The following is a 20,682-nucleotide window of genomic DNA, read 5'->3' as shown; positions in this document are numbered from 1 at the left end:
CCTCTTTCCACACTATGAAGACATAAATTACCAACACCAGGTGAAGCCTGACCCCTGCAACAATGGTTGCTGAAAGTCAAGGTCTTCAGGGGACATTAATATCAGACTTTGAAAAAGTAATCTACAGGAAAAATTTAACCCCACAGGAATATTAACCATAAACCCCGCAAAAAGGAAAAAAACCTTGAATGTTATGGCCAGAACACTAGCAAACTTGGGCTCCATGGTGGCGGCTGCATGATTGGCAGAGCCTGTGGGAGTCCACCATCATCTGTCAGTCTGTCCAGTGGTTCATGCCTCCATGTTCAGACAACCGCCTGCCCCCAACCCCATGCCTGAAACAAATGCTGCCAATGCAGCACGTGCAATCGGGGAGCACCAAGTCACTCCCAGTGGACACATCTAGCTTCTGGATGCTCACTTCCTGACAGCTGGCAGCCCACACTTTTTTTTAAAACAGCTTTACTGAGATTTAATTTACATTCCATAAAATTCACCCATTTCAAATATACTATTCAATGGTGTTTTAATACAGTCAGAGTTGAAAAACTATCGCTAACATTTTAGAACATTTTCTTAACTCCAAAAAGAAACCCTGTAACCATTAGCAGTCACTCCCCATGTCTCCCTCACCCTCTTCTGTCCTCCAATACCCTTGACTACCACTAATCCCAGACAATAATTTTGTACAGCACTGATTCAGGTTGCTTGGATCAACTGATAATAGATCTGAGATGAAGGTAATCTGAATGCACAGCATAGAAAGGGTTTTTAAACAAATGTGAGAAAAAACACAGAAATGAAACAGCATGATTTATGTCATTGCCTTCCAGTCAAAAACCACCAGAAACACACATATAATTAAACAAAGTTGTGTTTATTGACTGGTTGCAATGAAGTAAACTGTACCCTAAGAGGTGTCTCCATAAGAAGGTGTTAGAAGGGGATCATAATAGTATTTAGTCTTGGCCAGGCACAGTGGCTTACACCTGTATTCCCAGCACTTTGGAAGACCGAGACAGGTGGATTACTTGAGGTCAAGAGTTCAAGACTACCCTGGCCAACATAGTGAAACTCTTTCTCTACTAAAAATATAAAAATTAGCCAAGCATGGTGGCACATGCTTGTAATCCCAGCTATTTGGGAGGCTGAGGTAGAAGGACCACTTGAATCTAGGAGGCGGAGGCTGCAATTAGCCTAGATTGTACCACTGCACTCCAGCCTGGGCAACAGAGCTGACTCTTGTCTCAAAAAAAAAAAAAAAAGGATTTAGCATGTGTTAAGTGATTTTCTCGAGTTTTAGAGTGGTTTCTCTAGATTGGATGCTGTGAGTAAGCAAGGGTAATTCTATTTTAATAATCTTGATCTAGAAGGCAGGAAGAATGAAGTGAGGTTAAAGCTATAATTGATAAAGAAACAGCAGCTATTCATATCAGCAAGAATAAATGAATGTTTGGTCATTTTTTTTTAAGACGGGGTTTCACCATGTTGGTCAGGCTGGTCTTGAACTCCTGACCTCAGGTGATTTGCCTGCCTTGGCCTCCAAAGTGCTTGGATTACAGGTGTGAGCCACCACACCTGGCCTGTTTGCTCATTTTTATGGTTTGTACAATGTTCTTGTTTCTTTTTGTTGTTGTTGTTGTTTTGAGACAGTCTCACTCTGTGGCCCGGGCTGAAGTGCAATGTCACAATCTCAGCTCACTGCAATCTCTGCTGCTCAGGTTCAAGCGATTCTCCTGCCTCAGCCTCCTGAGTAGCTGAGATTACAGGTGCCCTCCACCACATCCGGCTAATTTTTTAATTTTTTTTTTTTAGTAGAGGTGGGGTTTCACCATCTTGCCAGGCTGGTCTTGAACTCCTGACTTCATGTTCGACCTGCCTCGGCCTCCAAATGTGCTGGGATTACAGGCGTGAGCCACTGCACCTGGCCTATACCACATTTATTTCTCCATTAATCTGCTGATGGACACTTAGGTTGCTTCCAAATCTTAGTTGTTGTAAACAGAGCTGCAACAAGTATAAGAGATCTCTACATGTCTCTTTGATATGCTGATTTCCTTACTTTGGGGGTATATACCCAGCATCAAGATAGTAGAGGTTAGATGTTCACTTTGTAAATAAATGTATTAAGCTTATATATGATTTATGTATGTAAGCTAAATTTTAATTTAAAATCTTACCTTAAAAAAAGGCTGGCCAGATGTGGTGGCTCATGCTTGTCATCCCAGCACTTTGGGAGGCTGGGGTGGGCAGGTGAGTTGAGTCCAGGAGTTGGAGACCAGCCTGGACAACATGGTGAAACCTCATCTCTACAAAGAAATGCAAAACAAATTAGCCAGGTGTGGGAGCATGCACCTGTAGTCCCAGCTGCCTGGGAGGCTGAGGTGGGAAGATCACCTGAGCCTGATAGTGATCAAGCCACTGTACTCCAGGCTGAGCAAAAGAGTGAGACCATGTCAGAACAAATGAAAGAAAGGAAGAAAGGAAGGAAAAGAAAGAAAGAGAGAAAGAAAAAGAGAGAGAAAAGAAAAGAAGTCATGCAAAGTAAGTCAAAGACTAAAGCCACCCTGGGAAATCTGTTTTGATGATTGTAAAAATATTTTTGTTAACAATTTTTTTTTTAGATGGAATCTCCATCAGCCGCCAGGCTGGAGTACAAGTGGCATGATCTCGGCTCACTGCAACCACTGTCTCTTGGGTTCAAATGATTTTCCTGTCTCAGCCTCCCGAGTAGCTGGGATTACAGGCACCCACCATCATGCCTGGTTAATTTTTGTATTTTAGTAGAGATGGGGTTTCACCATGTTGGCCAGATTGGTCTTCGACCCCTGACTTCAGGTGATCCACCCACCTCGGCCTCCCAAAGTATTAGGATTATAGGTGTGAGCCTCCATGCCTGGAGTTTTTGTTTACAATTTTTATTTGCTATTAAAAGTGATGTTAAGTGACCTAAGAGTGCTGGAGTCCAGAAATATTTCAAAACACTACAACATTATAGTGAATCTTGTATCTTCCCACAGTGTAGAACGGTCACACAAACTAATCATGCAAATAACCCTCTTTTAATGTGGTATGTGGTCCAGACTGGCAATTTTCTACTAAGTACCTTTTGACTTCTTTCTGGGCACATGCCAAGATTACATTCCCCAGAATCTTGTAACTGAGTTTTGCCCTGTGATTTTGTTCTCACTGATGGAATTAGAGCCAAAGTGGCATGTGCTATTCTCTGGTTTAGGCTTAAAATATCGCCTCTTCTTTCCTCTTCCTGTCACCTGAAACCCAAAGCAAAACTCTCTATTCTTTTAGTGATAAGGCCCTGGGGTATGTTGTAATAACATAATGGGAGGGACTCACATCCCTGAATGTATTAGTCAGGGTTCTCTAGAGGGAGAGAACTAATAGATGTATATATAAAGGAGAGTTTATTAAGAAATATTGACTCGCCGGGCGTGGTGGCTCACGAAGTCAACAGATCGAGACCATCCTGGTCAACATGGTGAAACCCTGTCTCTACTAAAAATACAAAACTTAGCTGGGCATGGTGGCGCAGCCTGTAGTCCCAGGTACTCGGGAGGCTGAGGTAGGAGAATTGCTTGAACCCAGGAGGCGGAGGTTGTGGTGAGCCGAGATTGCGCCATTGCACTCCAGCCTGGGTAATTAGAGCAAAACTCCGTCTCAAAAAAATAAAAAATAAAAAATAAAAATAAAAAGAAATATTGACTCACACAATCGCAAGGTGAGTTCCAACAATAAGCCATCTGCAAGCTGAGGAGCAAGGAAGCCACTCTGAGTCCCAAAGCTGAAGAACTTGGGAGTCCAGTGTTCGAGGGCAGGAAGCATCCAGCATGGGAGAAAGATATAGACTAGAAGACTAAACCAGTCCAGTCTTTCCAGGTTCTTCTGCCTGCTTTTATTCTGGCCTCATTGGCAGCTGATTAGATGGTACCCACCCAGACTTAGGGCAGGTCTGCCTTTCCCAGTCCACTGACTCAAATGTTAATCTCCTTTGGCAACACCCTCACAGATGAACCCAGGAACAATACTTTGCATCCTTCAATCCAATCAAGTTGAGACTCAATATTTTTTTTTTGAGACAGAGTTTGCTCTTGTTGCCTAGACTGGGGTGCAGTGGTGCAATCCCAGCTCACCACAACCTCTGTCCCCTAGGTTCAAGCGATTCTCCTGCCTCAGCCTCCCAAGTAGCTGGGATTACAAGTATGCATCACCACACCTGGCTAATTTTTTGTATTTTTAGTAGAGACAGGGTTTCTCCATGTTGGTCAGGCTGGTCTCAAACTCCTGACCTCAGGTGATCCACCTGCCTGGGCCTCCCAAAATATTGGATTATAGGCGTGAGCCACCGCAGCCCAGCAGAGACTCAGTATTAACTATTGAATAACCACATGGAACAGAGCTGTTCTCTCAGCTAAATCCTATTATGTAACAGAGAAATAAACCTTTTCAAGCCACAGTATTGTTAGAGATTACAACATTTCCTTGCATTTGCAACAGTTCCCTTCCTGGAATAATAAATCCATGTCAAATCAATTTAGGATGATTTGGGATTTCACAAATGAAATTTCAGCGTTATCTAAGGCCTAACATAGTATGCCAGTTTTTCATTTGTCCAAGTAAGGATATCTAATGAAAGAAAACAACTACCACATTCTACAACCATCATTTCATTAAAGGATATTTTAATGCTAAAATAAGTAACAAACTTAATTTCAAAACAAAATTTAAAAGACCATTCTTACTTAAGAAAAAAGCAGTGAAAACTTCATCATGGCTCAACACCAGTCACAGGTCCTTGAACTGACATCAGTAATACTGCTTCAGTACTTAAGAGTTTCCTGAAATCCGACTATTTATAATGTATATCAGTGGTCCTCAACCTTCTTGGCACGAAGGACCAGTTTTGTGGAAGAAAAAAACAATTTTTCTATAGACGGGTGGGGAGTGGGGTGGTTTTGATATGAAACTGTTCCACCTCAGTTCATCAGGCATTATATTTTCATAAGGATCAGGTAACCTAGATCCCTCGCATGCTCAGTTCACATTAGGGTTCTATCTCCTATGAGAATCTAATGCTGCTGCTGATTTCACAGGGGGTGGAGCTCAGGAGGTGATGCTTGCTTGTCTGCCCCTTGCCTTCTGCTGTGTGACTGTCTTTCTAACAGGCCAAGGACCAGTACCAGTCTGTGGTCCAGGGGTTGGGAACCCCTGTTTTAAGGTATGCAGAATTGTCTCCTCCCCCTCTCTGCCCCACTGCAAAATGTAAATCCATTTAATCTCTGAACTGTCTAAAAATGAATATGCTGCTGCTCTCCTGCTATAAAGGGCAATGACTTAAAGGTGGCCGGGGTGGAGAGGTAGAAATGCCCTGTTTTACTGCTATGTAAAACCGGTCAAGCCTCTTAGATGCACCACCGGCCCAACTGTTGTTGATAATTAATTTACCTGATGTAAGTGAGTGAAAATTTTAAATGATCATAACTTACGTTGCTTTTAAATGACAGGAACTATTTAAGTTCTCCAGTTAGCCAGGTCCTTTAAAACACACCCCACATTCATACCAAAATCGCTACCTACCTCCCCTCCTCTGCCCAAACAGCAATGGTTATTTATTTCTAACATAATCCGGGGACCCTTGCCCCTGAAAATAAATAATATATGCTATATTTTCTTAGAAGGCACTGGATTTGGCATCAAAAGATTTGTCTTGGTATTCAGGAAACACTGTGTTTGAGGAGGAGGCACTTATCTTTCCTGAGCCTCAATTTCTTTATCTGTAAAACAACAAAGAACATGAAAGCTCTTTGTAAGTTTCTTACTCTTTCCTCAAATAACACTTTGTTCATCACCGCGTTTTTTGGAACTTGTATCCTAGCGTTAAGTGGAAGCTTAACTGGAAGCTCCATGAAGGTAGGCCTTCCTTTCTAATAACCTGGCGTAATATCAATAAATGTTTATTAAATGAGACAGTTGACTTCACGAAGGATATGGCATTTTAACTATTACAAGCGTTCTCAGTCAACCCGCCCACAAAGCATTGCGCTACTTATAACCTTAGGTATTTAAAAGGCACCAAAATCCTAGACGTCCCGGGAGGGCGTGGTGACGCAAGCAGGTGAACGCTGGCAGATGCCGTCAACCCACTCCTCACGCACTTCCGGTGCGACGCGGTCTCTCCACGCCAGGACTCGGTTGTCGGGGAGGGAGGCGGTTAGCGGGCTTTAGCGCCTTTTCTGGCGGCGGTAGATTTGAAGCGCTTAAAAGGCCCGTACCCAGAGAAGAGGAAACTCTACCGGTGCAGGTAAGTGGCGTGAGGTTCTTGTTGTTTTGGTGGCGTCATTTCAGTAGTCCCGGGGTACGAAAGCGGGAAGGGCCTGGGAAGAGGGGCGGAGCCGGCGCTGCTGGCCAGGCCGTGTTAACCGTCTTTCCCCTGAGGTATCGGGCTGTTTGGGCCCAAAGGAGGTCCCCGAGGGCCGCAGCAGTAGCTTTGCCGCTGTTGGAGTAGGAGAAGGCTTGCAGTCGAGTCCCGGGGCCTGGGAACAGCCCTTCCTCTGCTAGCCCCCGCCTTCCCTACTCAGGCGCACACCTCCCTCACTGACGCATTTTGCCGCACAAGCTGTAACATGGCGGCAGCGGCTGCGGCCTGAACTCTTAAGAAGCCAGGTTGATTTTTAAAGCTTCAAAATCCTAAGACTCAGCACTGCTGCGGGGTAGGTCGCGGGGCTGTTGGGGAAGGGGGAGACACAGCCTGACGTCCTGTCAGGCTAGGGTTGGAGAGTGACGGGTGAAGAGCCTGAATCACAGGGAATAAATTGAAGACTAGCTTTCCTCCTCTTTCGACCTTTTCCTCTCACACCACAGTGGCTGTGGTGCAGTTAAGTGGCACAGGCCACTTTGTTAAGCATTCTCCTAAAACTCAAGTCCAGGGTCTTACCTGAGCTCTTGAGAAGTTCTCCCATGTTTTGGAGGAGCTATGAGCCGCGCAGGCTTTTGGAAGGAGATAATTACTCTTTGGGAGGAAGGTGATGATTTTTCGGAGCTCTGTATGCCTGAAGGGGAAGTGTGCTAATTTGGCTCATGTTTAATCTTAAGGAGCAAAGTCTAGATCTGCTGGCGAGAAATACGCACAGTCGTTTGGAAATTTTATAAAAGCCTCATTTTGTGCATTGATTTTAATTTCTTCCCACAATAGCACTTTCTGTGTATAACCAAAATTTTACAGTAGTAAACACAAAAAGTATTTGCTTTTGTAGTTTGGTAGTAGCATAGTTGTCCAAAGAACAATTAGATGTCTTAGAAATTAAGGGGTTCCATATTAACTTTCAGTAGTTAAAACCAGGGAAAAAAGTGTGTGTTTGTGTGTCGGTCACATACACGTTTTTATATTTGTGTATTCCCATTTGATAACAGGATAGCCGGTAATTGCTATTCGTAACAATGATTAGGGGAGGGGATTGAATGCTTTATACATTTTGAATCGTGCCATAAAATCCAGGAAAGATACAGACATTTATTCTTTTTTTTTTTTTTTTTTTTTTTTTTTTTTTTTTTGAGACGGAGTTTCGCTCTTGTTGCCCAGGCTGCTATCTTGGCCCTCCGCCTTCCTCAGCCTCTTGAGTAGCTGAGTTTACAGGCGCCTGCCTCTACACCCAGCTAATTTTTGATATTTTTCGTAGAAACGGCGTTTCACCATGTTGGCCAGGCTGGTCTCGAACTCCTGACGACCTCAGGTGATCTGCCCGCCTCAGCTATTTCTTTCTGATTCAGAATTATTGATGCTCTGAGATCCTGTAGGATCTTGTAGTAGGATTCTGCGCATTTGAATGGTTGTGTTTCCTTTTTAAGGCTTTTGCCTTCTCTGCAGGTTGTCAGGGTTGTCGTTCCCTGCTGTTAGGAGTGTATAAGTATGTAACCTTCCTAGGTTAGAAAATTTGGATTTTCTGTCTCATCTTTCTGAGCTTCAGTTTCTTTACCTACTTGCAAAATGACATTTTGATCTCCAGCTCCCATCAGCTATGGGCTTGAAAATTAAATACTCAGGTTTGGTAAAATTGTGTGTGTAATTGGCTTTCATTGACTCAGTGGTTCCTTTATGAGTGAAGAGTGTCCATTACATTTATTTTTAACCATATACTCAATGTATCGTCGTACTTATTGTGGTCTTGCAGTATTGGTGGCCTCTACATATTTTTGGTATTTTGCCTTACATTAGATTTTCTGTGAGGCAGCACTATATAAAGATAAAGTGCTTTTAATTTTTAAAAATTAAAATTAATTTTTTTTTTTTTTTTTGAGACGGAGTCTCCCTCTGTCTCCCAGGCTGGGTTCAGGCAATTCTCCTGCCTCAGCCTCCCCAGTAGCTGGGATTACAGGTGCGTGCCACCATGCCTGGCTAATTTTTGTTTTGTTTTGTTTTGTTTTTTAAGTAGAGATGGGATTTCACCATGTTGGTCAGGCTGGTCTTGAACTGCTGACCTTGTGATCCGCCCGTCTCGGCCTCCGAAAGTGCTGAGATTACAGGCGTGAGCCACTGCATCTGGCTTAAAATTAACTTCTTAATTTTAAGAAATTAAAAGCACTTTGTCTCTATTACGAATGAAGTAGTAGCCATTTGTAATAGAGAGATAAAGTACTTCTATTAGGACATTATCTGGGGTTAATTCTTTAAATAGTAGTTGCCCCTTTTAGTTTGGCTTTTTTCCTTCTTATTAGTTTATATATAGAATATTTAAACATAATCATAGCATTTTCTATTTTTAGTATCCCAGAGTACTAAGATGTCATGAAGGAATCGGTAGATAATTAATTAAAGTGATCTGAAGAGTTTGTTGCAAGTCTTTCTGCTGCATTATCGCATTACATGCTTTTTACTTTTATTTATTTTTATTTTTTAATTTTTTTCAGACAGAGTCTTATTCTGTCTCCCAGGCTGGAGTGCAGTGGCACGATCTCAGCTCACTGCAACCTCTACCTCCTGAGTTCAAGTGATTCTTGTGCCCCTAGCCTCCTGAGTAGCTGGGATTACAGGCCTAACCACCATACCTGGCTAATTTTTGTATTTTTAGTAGAGATGGGGTTTCACTATGTTGGCTACATTGGTCTCGAATGCCTGACGTCAAGTGATCTGTCAGTCTTGGCCTCCCAAAGTGCTGGGATTACAGGTGTGAGCCACCGCGCCTGGCCTTAAACTTCAATTTTCATGTTGCTTAAGTGTCAGCAATTTTTCCCTGGTTTAATGCATAAATGGTCTCCATAAGAACTCAGGGTATTTTTATTTCTGTAGGGCAAAACTTAAATCTTAAAATTTACTACAGACTGTTGTTATTGGGAGTTTTTTTACTTTTAGCAGCAGACAAGAAAACTTTTGAACTTTGTTTTAGAATGGTGGCTTAAAATGATCACACTTTTTGATGTTTGTATAACAGTTATAAAGGTAAACATCAGTCTTTTATATTAAAATGATTATTTTAAAAACGTGAATGATACCTTGTTTTAAAAATGAAGCGTATTTGTGTGTGTGTGTGTGTGTGTGTGTGTGTATACACTAAGCTGTTAATTGTGTACATTTTAGCTTAAGGTTTATTTATAAATAAACCATTGAATTATGGTTATATCTTGAAAAGTATAATTAAGCCATTATGTGGAATATTTTTAGTGAGTCAACTAGTTTTTACAGTGAAGTTGTAGAAAGTACTAAACCAGAACTTTTGCTGTTTTCCATATGTGATCTTGAGTCAGTCATTTAATCTCTCTTGTCCTCTTGTTCTTGATCTATAAAATCAGAAGATTGGACAAAATTCTCTTAAAGTTCCTTGAAACTCCAAGTGTCCTTATTTTTTTACGGAGGAATTACTGGATTGAATAATGGGGTTAGAACTGTGTGCATAGCTCTAAAAACAGTGTGGTTAATTTTTTTTTTTACTTTAGTAAATTGATTGTTATAAAACCTTAGGTAATTGCCGAGTAAACCATTGGCAGTATTAGCCAATTAGTATTTGCTTTTGTAGTTTGATACTAACCTAAGTTGTATTAATTTTTATGTCTCTCAAATCGTGTATATATAATAAGTATATAATATACTTATTTAACACTGCATTAGGCAACATTGTGGGTTATCTCTAAGTTTCTAAAGGATTTAAGAATTTCAGAAGTGTCTATACACTGTTAGTCATGTTGCTACCCATGCAGTGGTTTGCATCCGGGTGGTTTGTGTCCACCAGAAACATCGTTTGGGACACTATATGATATAGCCTAATTGACTTTCCTGACACCTCAGAATGTTAGCTTGTTTTTACTGTGTTCATTAGCAGCTTGGTATTTGTTAATGTACTCAGTGTTTTTGAAGCAGTGCATTTTCTTTTGTTTTTACACAGTCTCACTCTGTCACCCAGGCTTGAGTGCAGTGGTGTGATCTCAGCTCACTGCAACCTCTACCTCCCGGGTTCAAGCGATTCTCCTGCCTCAGCCTCCCGAGTAGCTAGGAGTACAGGCATGTGCTACCACACCCAACCAGTTTTTGTATTTTTACTAGAGACAGGGTTTCACTTTTGGTCTCTTGACCTCATGATCCGCCTGCCTTGGCCTCCCAAAGTGCTGGGATTACAGGCGTGAGCCACCATGCCCAGCCTGAAGGAGTGCATTTTCATTTCTCATTTGATCTATGTGAATTACACGAGGATTAGCCTAAAGAGACTGATAGGAATGTTAAAACTACTTTCTGTGAAAGTAATATGAAAGATCTACTATAGTTTTAATTAATTCAACTTACATGATTTCACTTAGAGGTGGAAATCTTCTATATAAATTATCTCCTGATTGATCAAATTTAGTGGATAAGTGTAATCCTTCTTGGTTTCTTCGTGGTAAACTGAAGTGGATTCTCATTTTTTGTTTTTTCTGAGAGGGATTTTTGCTCTTGTTGCCTAGGGTGGAGTTCCATGGTGTCATCTCAGATGACTACAACCTCCACCTCCTTGGTTCAAGCGATTCTCCTGCCTCAGCCTCCTGAGTAGCTGGGATTACGGGTGTGTTCCACCACACCTGGCTAATTTTTATATTTTTAGTAGAGATGGGTTTCTCCATGTTGGCCAGGCTGATCTTGAACTCCTGATCTCAGATGATCTGCCTCCCAAATTGCAGGTATTACAGGCGTGAACCACCACACCCAGCCGGGTTTTTTGTTTTTGTTTTTAAGGAAACAAAACACTTATAATTTAGGGAATGTATTCTCTTTCAGCTGTGAAGGAGGCAGAGAGGATGATTGCTGGTGGTAGGCTCTGGGAGAATTTACGGACTACAGATATAAATAAGCAATACCCCCATGTAAGAAGCAAGCGACTACATATAACTGGATAGGCACCGAATTACAAGAGTCTAGTTCTGCTCATGCCTCAGTTAACATTCTTTCTGTTTGATAATGTCACTGTGCTTGGTGTTAATCCCAGCACTTTGGGGGCTGAGGTGGGTGGATCACGAGGTTAAGAGATCGAGACCATCCTGGTCAACAAGGTGAAACCCCTTCTCTACTAAAAATACAGAAATTAGCTGGGCATGGTGGTGCACGCCTGTAGTCCCAGCTACTCGGGAGGCTGAGACAGGAGAATTGCTTGAACCCAGGAGGCGGAGGTTGCGGTGATCCGAGATCGTGCCACTGCACTCCAGTCTGGGTAACAACAGCGAAACTTCGTCTCAAAAGGAAAAAAAAAAAGGTTTCTCAGCCAGGCGCAGTGGCTCATGCTTGTAATCTCAGCACTTTGGGAGGCTAAGGTGGGTGGATCCTGAGGCCAGGAGATTGAGAACATCCTGTCCAACATGGTGAAACTCCATGTTTACTAAAACACAAAAAATTAGCCAGGCATGGTGATGCACACCTGTAGTTCCAGCTGCTTGGGAGGCTGAGGCAGGAGAATAGCTTGAACCTGGGAGGCAGAGGTTGTAGTGAGCCGAGATCATGCTGCTGCACTCCAGGCTGGTGACAAAGCAAGACGATTCCTCAAAAAAAAAAAAGGTTTCAAATTGGTGAAGTTTACAAACAAGTTTATTATAAGAAAATAATATTTAACAAGGGAGGGTCCTTTAAACCTCAGGAGAGTCAGAGTGAAGTTCCCACAGAGAACTCTGGCTACCTAATTACCTGGCTAAGTTGCCATCTTAAAGGACATATGGGAATCAGGGATAAGAATTTGAAGGGGCAGAGACTTGTTTGGTATCTTAATAGTTAAAAATAATTTACTCAGAGTAGGCAGTATACCTACAAAAAATTTTAAAAATTAGCTGGAGGTAGTGGCTTGCACCTGTAGTCTCAACTACTTGGTAGGCTGAGGTGGGAGGATTGCTTGAGCCACGGTACTCCAGGCTGAGGTGAACTATGATCTCACCACTGTACTCCAGCCTGAGTGACAGAGCTAGACCCTGTCTTTAAAAAATAGCAAGAATTGGCTGTGCGCTGTGGCTCACACCTGTAATCCCAGCATCTTGGGAGACTGAGGCGGGCAGATCACCTGAGGTCAGGAGTTTGAGACCAGCCTGACCAACATGGTGAAACCTCATCTCTACTAAAAGTACAAAAATTAGCCAGGCGTGATGGCATGCACCTGTAATCCCAGCTATTCAGGAGGCTGAGGCAGGAGAATTGCTTGAACCTGGGAGGCAGAAGTTGCAGTGAGCTGAGATTGTGCCGCTGCACTCCAGCCTGGGTGACAGAGTGAGACTTGGTCTCAAAAAAAGAATTTACTTTCTGTTCTTTCTAGATTGGAAACTCATTGCTATGCCAACTTCCTCATAATGTGTGAAACTTCCAAATAACTTTTAAATACAGTGAAGTCACTGTATGTCTAAGTACAAATGCCATATCCACTACAATATATTTTAATAATTAGTTGCATATATTTTTGTGTTCTTTTTTAGTCATGTTGTTTTATGATGAATACGGAAAATATTTTATGTATGAAACTACAAGAATAAACTTTTTTACACATTAACTGGTTAACTCTTACTGATATTTTTTTATGAAATGTATTTTTTGCAGATGTTTATAAATGATAATTCCTGATATTTTAAATTGTTTTACTTTATTTTTGAAATACAAAAGTGACTATTATTGATAAATATTAAAAATAACGTAATCATCTATACAGAAACAATAAGAATAGAATAAAAGTATTAAAAGGTATAGCTAAATTTTAGAATTTTTTTGCATTTTGTATGATTAATTTTTTCAGTGAGCTTATTAGCTTTATTGCTTATCTTATTAAAATGTATTTTTATTATGATAAAAAAGTAGATTTAGTATCTTATATTTAAATTTCTGAAGGAGTCAGGCAGGTGAGGTAAGTACATGAGGTCAAGTAGTAGACAAATTTCTTTTGAGACAGAGTTTAGCTCTTGTTGCCCAGACTGGAGTGCAATGGCAGAATCTCAGCTCACGGCAACCTCTGCCTCCCAGGTTCAAGTGATTATCCTGCCTCAGCCTCCCAGCTAATTTTGTATTTTTAGTAGAGACGAGGTTTCTCCGTGTTGCTCAGGCTGGTCTTGAACTCCAACCTCAGGTGATCTGCCCGCCTCAGCCTCCCAAAGTGCTGGGGTTACAGGCATGAGCCACCTTGGCCCGGCCCGGACAAGAAATTTTAACAGGTAATAAGCAATAGCTAGAACTAGGCCAAACTAGAACATATATATGTCATCTATTGGGAGCAGACTATGCTGATTGCTGTGTAGAAATGGGGCACAATGCCAGATACGGTGATTTTTTTCCTTTCAAGAAAAATTTAAGTCTTGCTCAGTCTCCTAGGCTGGATGCAGTTGTGCGATCTTGGCCCACTGCAACCTCCGCCTCCGGGGTTCAAGCGATTCTCCACCCCTTCCTGACCACATAGCTGGGATTACAGATGCCCAACACTACATTCAGCTAATTTTTGTATTTTTAGTACAGATGGGGTTTTACCATGTTGGTCACGCTGGTCTTGGATCTTGAACTCTGGACCTCAAGTGGTCCACCTGCCTCAAAGTGCTGAGATTATAGGCGTGAGCCACTGTGCTTAGCCTATTCATTTTTATAATAGTTTTTTCAGTGTCTTAAAAGTTAATATTTTCTTAATTTTTGTAGGTATAATAGGTATATTTATGGATTACGTGAGATATTTTAATACAGGCATGCAATGCATAATAATCACTTTAGACTAAATGGGGTATCCATCTCCTCAAGCATTTATGCTTTTTGTTACAAACTATCCACTTATACTCTTTATTTTTAAATATACGATTAAATTATTTTTGACTGTTGTCAGTCACCCATTGTGCTGGCAAATGCTAGGTCTTATTCTTAACTATTTTTTTTTTGGACCCATTAAACATCCTTACTCCCACCCCACTAACCTCTAAGTGTCTAGTAACTGTCTCTCTACTCTCATTTCCAAGAGTTAAATTGTTTTAATTTTTAGGTCCCACAGATAAGTGAGAACATGTGAAGTGTGTCCTTCTCTGCCTGGCTTATTTTACTCACTATAATGATCTTCCAGTTCTGTCCATGTAATTGCAGATGACAGGCTCTCATTCTTTTTTATAGTTAAATAGTACTCCATTGTGTATATACCACTTTTTTTTTTTCTTATTGACCCAGAGTTTCACTCTGTTGCCTAGGCTGGAGTGCAGTGGTGTCATTTTTGGTCACTGCAACTCTGCCCCCTGGGTTCCAGTGATTCTCCTGCCTCAGCCTCCCAGGTCTGGGATTACAGGCACATGCCCCACTAAATTTTGTATTTTTAGTAGAGATGGGGTTTCACAATGTTGGCTGCTCTGGTCTGGAACTCCTGACCTCAAGTGATCCCCCTGCCTTGGCCTCCCAAAGTGCTGGAATTACAGGCATGAGCCAAAAATTTTGAGTGACCTGAATCCCCAGATCCCAGGGAAACAGCCCTGGGAAAAACCTGATGGTGCCAGAGGTAATGGCAGCAGAACAGCTCACCTCACCTCCTTCAGGCTGCTCAGTGAGGCAGGAAAGCAGAGAACTTTCTTATAACCCTCACCAACCTGAAGGGCCTCACCCTATGAAACCTCAGGAAAGTTGAAGACTTGAAGGCTCCAGGGGTCACCTAATGCAGCAGTCCCCCGACAGTATCTGCCTTAGGGACCACCCAACCAGCACTAATATCCTTCTGGTCCATTTTTCTTCTTACAATTTTGCTCTGTTACCCAGGCTGGAGAGCTGTGGTGCGATCTGGACTCACCGCAACCTCTGCCTCCCAGGTTCAAGCGATTCTCTTGACTCAGCCTCCTGAGTAGCTGGGACTACAGGCACGACCCACACTCAGCTCATTTTTGTATTTTTAGTAGAAATGGGGTTTCACCATGTTGGCCAGGCTGGTGTCGAATTCTTGACCTCAGGTAATCTGCCCACCTCGGCATCCCAAAGTGCTGGGATTACAGGTGTGAACCACCATGCTCAGCCCACGTATACTTTATCTAGTAATCTGTTAATAGACACTTAATGTTACTTCCAAATCTTGGGTATTGTGAATAGTGCTGCAATAAACATAAGAGTGAAGATGCCTCTTTGATATACTGATTTCCTTTCCTTTGAGTATATACCTAAGAGCGGGATATATTATAATAGAAAACATACGAGGTTATAAAGTGAAAAATCTTAGCCCTCTTTTCCGGTTACCCATTTTCTCTCTCCCTAGATGATGCTTTGTTAAACAAGCAAATATATACTTGTAAAATTTAATTTGTTTTTGGAGACAGAGTCTCAGGCTGGAGAGCAGGGGTGCTACCACAGCTCACTGCAGCCTTAAAGTCCTGGGCTCAAACTGCCTTCCTACCTGATCCTCCTGAGTAGCTAGGGCTACAGGACCATGCTACCATGCTTGGCCCCACTTTCATTTTACTCTCTTCTTTTAAAAATATGCAAGAACAGTATACCATATACAAGTCTGTACCTTACTTGTTTGTTTTTAATAGAAACAAAGTTCTCTCTCTGTTTCCCAGGCTGTTCTGGAACTGTTGGGCTCAAACAGTCTTCCTGCCTCAGCCTTCCAAAGTGCTGGAATTATAAGTATGAACCACCATGCCTGGGTGACTTTCTTTTTTTTTTTTTGATACAGGGTCTCGCTCTGTTGCCTGACCTGGAGTGCAATGGCACAATCTCAGTTCACTGCAACCTCCGCATCCTAGGCTCAAACGATCCTCCTGCCTCAGCCTTCCAGGTAGCTGGGACTACAGGCATGTGCCACCACGCATAGCTAATTTTTGTATTTTCTGTAGAGACAGGGTTTTGACATGTTGCCCAGGCTGGTCTGGGACTCCTGGACTCAAGCAATCCACCTGTCTCAGCCTTCCAAAGTGCTGGGATTGCAGGTGTGAGCCACCGCATCTAGCCTTTTTTTTTCTTTTTCATTTAACAAAATAAGTTAACATTTACATTCTTTCTATCTTGGAGACAGCAGTACATGAACAGATTCCTCATCCTTTTTAATAGCTTCGTATATTCTACAGGTATACAGTAGTATACCTGTGCATTTATATTATTTATTTTATATGTTATATACTATAAATTATATATACATTATCAGTATTTATATAAAGGTACATATTTACATAAATAGGTTTATATTTGTATAAATATAGGTATATATTATATAAATATAGGTGTGCTTGTGTATATATATGTATAAATTTACGTAACCTTTCCCTCCTTGATGGACAGATTATGGTATATTGAATAACTTTGAACATATCTTAATTCACAAAAGTGTAAGGATGTACATAAAGTAAATTCCTAGAGTGGAATTACTGAGTCAGAGGGTATTAAAGGCATTTGTAATATGGATATTTGTTGTCAAATTGACAATCAAGTAGTTCTATCAATTTATCCCTTTACTAGCAGCAACAGTGAATAAGGTCAACATTTTTTATTTTTGTCAATTCAATTGGTGAAAAAATGTTACCTTTGTAATTTTAATATGTAAGATTATGACTTCTGATAGATACTATAGTATGAATTCTGTGACTACTATACTATGAATACTATAGTATTTCATTTCATGGAGGTTTTTTAAAAGTAATTCTTATTACTGTAGAATCATCTTTTTCATTTAGCTTTTAACAGATTTTTTTCATGTAATTTTAAAAATGCCTATTTTCATCACAAATTAATTTAGTTAACTATTGTGTTAGACATTTAGGTTGTTTGTGCTTTTTGTTATTTAAAAAAATAAAACAAAAAACCCAAGGACTATTTTAAGTGGTTACCTTTACAGATATTTTAATACATAGAATTACTAAAATGTTAAAAGGTACAATGAATATGAATATATTCCAGGTTCTTGGTCTGTAATGTCAAGTTGCTTAAGAAAACTGCTGGTACCTTTTATGTTTTTTTGTATTTCACTTTTTGTGAATTTTCTGCTCATATACTCTTAGGTGGTACAGCTTTAATTTGATAGAGGGACAGTGAGAGGTTTTGGTTGTCACAGTGACTGATAGTTAATAGGGCAAGGGTTGCTTAAGGTTCTGTGGTGAGTTGGACAGCCCTACTCAATTAATTGCTCTGGTTCCCCCATTCCTAAGCACTGTTATACAGTAAGAAAATTAATACATTGTCATAGTTGCTGAGAATATTTTCCCCAACGTTTTGCTTTTTGATTTCACATAGACAAGTAGAAATAATAATTTTTTTCATTAGTTAAGATCTGTTTATTATTTACTTCATTAGTGAATCTAAAAAACTATTTAATATCCAGAGTTCAGGTAAATATTCTTAGTTTCTTTTTTTTGAGACAGAGTTTCACTCTGTTACCCAGGCTGGAGCGCAATGGCGCGCTCACCGCAACCTCCTCCTCCTGGGTTCAGGCAATTCTCCTGCCTCAGCCTCCCGAGTAGCTGGGATTACAGGCACGTGCCACCAAACCCAGCTAATTTTCTGTATTTTGAGTAGAGACGGGCTTTCACCATGTTGACCAGGATGGTCTCGATCTCTTGACCTCATGATTCACCCGCCTCAGCCTCCCAAAGTGCTGGGATTACAGGCTTGAGCCACCGTGCCCGACAATATTCTTAGTTTCTGTTTTGGAAGGAGGTACACATTTTGTGAGGAAAATAAAAATTCTTTTTTTTGTTGTTGCTGAAACAGGATCTCACTCTGTCACACAGGCTGGAGTACAGTGGCTTGATGTTGCAACCTCCGCCTCCCAGGCTCAAGTGATCCTTCTACTTCAGCGTCTCCAGTAGCTGGGACTATAGACATGTGCCACCATGTCTGGCTAATTTTTGTATTTTTTGTGGAGACAGGGTTTCGCCATGTTGCCCAGGCTGGTCTTGAACTGTAGAACTCAAGCAATCTCCCTGCCTTGGCCTCCCAAAGTGCTGGGATTACAGGTGTGAGCCATTGCTCCTGCCTTCCTAAGCTCTTTAACTGTTAAACAGCAGTACTAGTTGAGTATCTCTTACCCAAAATGCTTTGGACCATATTATTTCAGATTTTAGAATGTTTGCAATGTACTTACCAGTTGAACCTTCCAACTCAGAAAATCCGAAATGCTACAGAGAGCATATCTTTTTGGCACTCAAAAAATTTAAGATTAGGGGTTTTCAGATTTGGGATGCTCAGTCTGTAGTAGTCATGACAGTGAGACACGTTAAAAAATGTCATTGAAATACAATAAGAAAAAAGAAAAAGTCGTTGGAGATTTGAATTACATGCTTACCTGACTTTCTTTCGTAAGTCTGCTGTATAAAACCTAGGAAATGCAAAAACTAAAATAAAAATCACCTATAACTCATTTACTTAGAGATAGATTCTATTTCCTATTTTGTTTTACTGTGCAGATATTTTAAATTTTTATCAGTTTTAAGTTTTGAGAAAGTAATATATGAACATATACTTATTGCAGAAATTCAAACCTTATACATAGAGCTGAAGTCTCCCTAAGATTTCCATTTCTAGACCCAGTCCCTTTTGTAGAGCTTCTGTGAGAAGTTTGGTATATGTAGTATTCTTAAGATCTCTGTCTCTGTAGAAATAGGGAATTCTCTTATGGTGTTAAAAGAAGTACATACGATTTACTTTTTTTTTTTGAGACAGAGTTTCGCTGTTGTTACCCAGACTGGAGTGCAATGGCACGATCTCGGCTCACAGCAACCTCCGCCTCCTGGGTTCAAGCAATTCTCCTTCCTCAGCCTACCGAATAGCTGGGACTACAGGTGCGCACCACCATGCCCAGCTAATTTTTGTATTTTTAGTAGAGATGGGGTTTCACCTTGTTGACCAGGATGGTCTCGATATCTTGACCTCGTGATCCACCTGCCTCGTTGTCCCAAAGTGCTGGGATTATAGGCGTAAGCCACCACACCCGGCCAACGATTTACTTTTTTTTCTTTTCAACTAAACAGGTTTCTTGGCTTGTGTTACAGTGAGACTTTTAACTGCCACATAGTATTACATAGCATGTTTATACATTAATTTGTTCAGTTTCTCTCCTATTGTAAGATATTTTGAGTGTTTCCATTTTTTGGTTGTTATTACAATTCTGCATTCTCACTTATGCATGTCCTCTCACATTTATTTGTTCATTTAATAAATACTGATTTCTTGTCATATGCCAAGCAGTGTTTGAACACTAAGAATTGAGAAGGGAGTAAGACTGAAAATTCAGGTCTATCACATCATCGAACTTATATTCTAGAGAGAGAAGATGGATATAAAAATTGAATACTAATTAGCAATAAATGCTTGGAAGAAAAATAAAGCACAGTATAAGAGGATGTAAAGTTAGGAGGATGAGAGCTCCTTTCTTAAATACGGTAGACTAGGAATGGGCCTCTATGTGAAGGTGATAATTGAGCAGCAAGGGGATGAATGATGTGAAGGGGATGAACTGAGTGAAGACGGTTTGAAAGCATTCCAGGTGGAGGGAACAGCAAATGTAAAGGACCTGATGAAAGCGTAGGCTGTGGGATGTTATGGAGGGGGGGAAACAGCTGGATAGCAATGTGCTGAAATAAAGTTGAGGAAAATATTAGAAGATGTTAGGAAATGAAAGTTGAAGAAAATGCCTAGAGGTCAACAGGAGCTAAAATATTTAGAGCCATATAATTGAAATTACAGTAGCCACAAGCCACATCTGCTTATTGAGCACTTGAAATGTGGCTGGTCTGAATTAAGATATGCTGCGAGGATAAAATATACACTGGATTTCCAAAGACTTGTTAAAAAAAAATATATATATATATATATATCTCAGTTACAGTTTTATGTTTATTATAGGTTGAAATGGTAATAGTTTGGACATTCAAGTTGAACATCACTAATCTGAAAATTTGAAATCCAAAATGCTCCAAAATGGAAACTTTTTGGGCATCACAATGGAAAATTTCATATATAAGTACTTAATACAAACTTTGTTTAATGCACAAAATTATTTTTTAAATTGTATAAAATTTACAGACGCAATTCAAGCTATACTTGTAAGGTATGTTTGAAACATAAATGAATTTTGTGTTTAAACTGTGCCCCATCCCCAGGATATCTCATGTATATGTAAGTATTCCAGAATTCAAAAAAATGTGAAACACTTCTGGTCCCAAGCATTTCCTATAAATGATGTTCAACCTGTACATACCGAGTTACATAGAATATATTAAAATTAGCCTGCTTTTAAGCAATTTGTCAAA

General features: G+C 40.6%; 1 protein-coding gene across 12 annotated transcripts in view; it reads left to right on the top strand.

The window, feature by feature from the left end:
• The first annotated feature begins 6,198 nt into the window (after nucleotides 1-6,198).
• Nucleotides 6,199-20,682, top strand: part of PPIG (peptidylprolyl isomerase G) — a 49,759-nt gene continuing 35,275 nt past the window's right edge. For 2 of the 12 annotated variants that reach the window (XM_054257571.2, XM_054257564.2), the window contains exons 1-2: nucleotides 6,199-6,316; nucleotides 19,094-19,212. The gene's annotated coding sequence lies outside the window, so the exon portion shown is untranslated. Of the gene's footprint in view, nucleotides 6,317-6,624; nucleotides 6,726-16,115; nucleotides 16,218-19,093; nucleotides 19,213-20,682 lie in introns of those variants that run through there. The other 10 variants (XM_054257570.2, XM_035304595.3, XM_008998742.4 and 7 more) reach the window with 7 other exon arrangements.

The sequence above is a fragment of the Callithrix jacchus genome, chromosome 6 (genome assembly GCF_049354715.1).
Source record: "Callithrix jacchus isolate 240 chromosome 6, calJac240_pri, whole genome shotgun sequence".
Classification (NCBI taxonomy): Eukaryota; Metazoa; Chordata; class Mammalia; order Primates; family Cebidae; genus Callithrix; species Callithrix jacchus.
The sequence above is the reverse complement of the archived record's forward strand: the minus strand, read 5'-3'. Positions and strand labels throughout refer to the sequence as shown.